This window comes from Etheostoma cragini, chromosome 23 (assembly GCF_013103735.1).
Source record: "Etheostoma cragini isolate CJK2018 chromosome 23, CSU_Ecrag_1.0, whole genome shotgun sequence".
In the NCBI taxonomy this organism is placed as follows: Eukaryota; Metazoa; Chordata; class Actinopteri; order Perciformes; family Percidae; genus Etheostoma; species Etheostoma cragini.
This window is the reverse complement of record NC_048429.1, coordinates 19,327,738-19,329,607: the sequence shown is the minus strand read 5'-3', so window position 1 is coordinate 19,329,607 and position 1,870 is coordinate 19,327,738. Positions and strand designations below refer to the sequence as shown.

Here is a 1,870-nt window from a genome sequence, read left to right as displayed (position 1 = left end):
GTGGTGGCCTTGCGGGTGAGGTGGGATGTGTAAATGTCCTTCAGGGAGGGGAGTGAAGCACCAATGATCCTTCCAGCTATGTTCACTATGCGCTGCAGGGCTTTCCTGTTATATTCAGTGTAGCTTCCGCCCCACACAGCAATACAGCTAGAGAGGATGCTCTCAATGGTGCCTCGGTAGATTGTTGTCATGATGGCTGGTGGAGCAATTACTCGCCTGAGTTTCCGCAGGAAGTACAGGCGGCGCTCAGCTTTCTTCGGCAGTGATGCAGTGTTGGTGGTCCAGGAGAGGTCTTCTTTCTGATGTGCAGAAATTTGGTGCTGCTCACTCTCTCCACCACAGCACCGTCGATGGTCAGTGGCAGGTGTTGGATGTGACCTCTCCGGAAGTCAACAACAATCTCCTTAGTCTTGCTGACATTCAGCAGGAGGTTGTTTTCCCTGCACCACGTGGTCAGAAGGTCGACCTCCAACCTGTATTGAGTCTCGTCGTCCTTGGTGATGAGACCCACCAGAGTTGTGTCGTCAGCAAATTTCACCATGTGGTTGTTGCTGTAGGTTGCAGTGCAGTCATGCATCAGCAGGGTGAAGAGCAGCGGCGTAGCACGCAGCCTTGAGGGGCCCCTGTGCTCAGTGTGATGCTGCTTGAGATATTATTTCCAACCCGTACTACTTGAGGCCTCTGACAGAGGAAATCCAGTAGCTAGTTGCAGAGGTAGGTAATTAGTCCCAGTTTGTCAAGTTTACAGATGAGTTGTTGTGGTATTATGGTGTTGAATGCAGAACTGAAGTCTATAAACAGCAATCTCACATATGAGTCTCTTTTATCCAGGTGGGTGAGGGCTGGGTGGAGGGTAGAGCAGATTGCATCCTCAGTGGAACGCTTGGCTCGGTATGCAAACTGGAAGGGGTCCAGGGTGGGGGGGAGAATGGATTTGATGTGTGACATGACAAGCCGCTCGAAGCACTTCATAATGATGGGTGTCAGTGCCACGGGGCGGTAGTCATTGAAGCAGGATGGAGCCGTTTTCTTCGGCACAGGTATGATGGTGGCAGCTTTGAAGCATGATGGGACGACGGCTTGCTTCAGGGACGTGTTAAAGATGTCTGTGAAGACGTCCTTAAGCTCCTCAGCGCAGTCCTTCAATGCATGACCTGGGATGTTGTCTGGGCCTGCTGCCTTCCGGGTGTTGATAGCAGCAAGTGTCCTCTTCACGCTATCGGCAGAGAGACACAGAGGTTTCCTGTTGTGGGGGTGGGGAGGGGTCTTCTGTGGGCAAGTGCTGTTTTGTGCTTCAAAGCGAGCAAAGAAGCTGTTCAAATTGTTGAGCAGAGGGATGTTGCTGTCAGCTGTTGCTCTTCAGTAGCTCCCTGTCACCTCCCTCTGCTCCAAGTCACAGCGTGCCATTTGCCCGACAGCAGCTGGGCCAAATATCCAGTTAACAAAATATGGCTGTGTACAGGTAACCTATTGCTACTATACTAAATGTAAATAAATAATGTTCTCTGTATGGAAATGCTTTTCTTTTCTTTTTTTCCGCTACTGGATCACAATTGTACTCTTAACATAGATTCCTACGCCAAAGCTGTGGACCGGTGTCAGCAGCTGATGGACACTTCCAGCATCGAGACAGAAGATGAAGCAAGTGTCCAAAAAAGGCTGCGCCGACGCCCAATAAGGTTCATGACAGATTCTTCAAGCGATGGAAAGACCTTAATTATAGACTACATTTTTTACATATTTCAAATTGCATATTTTGCAATCAGTACAAATTATATGATCTCTGTATTACAGATGAATCTGTTGCGCGACCAGATAAACTGTCCAAGACGGAGCGTGCCTCTGGAAGCCCTGTCTGTAAGTTCAGATG

At 49.3% G+C, this 1,870-nt stretch overlaps 1 long non-coding RNA gene across 1 annotated transcript; it reads left to right on the top strand.

The window, feature by feature from the left end:
* Window positions 1-1,319: 1,319 nt before the first annotated feature.
* On the top strand, window positions 1,320-1,650 carry LOC117938602. The gene is made up of 2 exons (XR_004655444.1): window positions 1,320-1,462; window positions 1,571-1,650. It is a non-coding gene; the product is annotated as an uncharacterized LOC117938602 (long non-coding RNA).
* The last annotated feature ends 220 nt before the right edge of the window (window positions 1,651-1,870 follow it).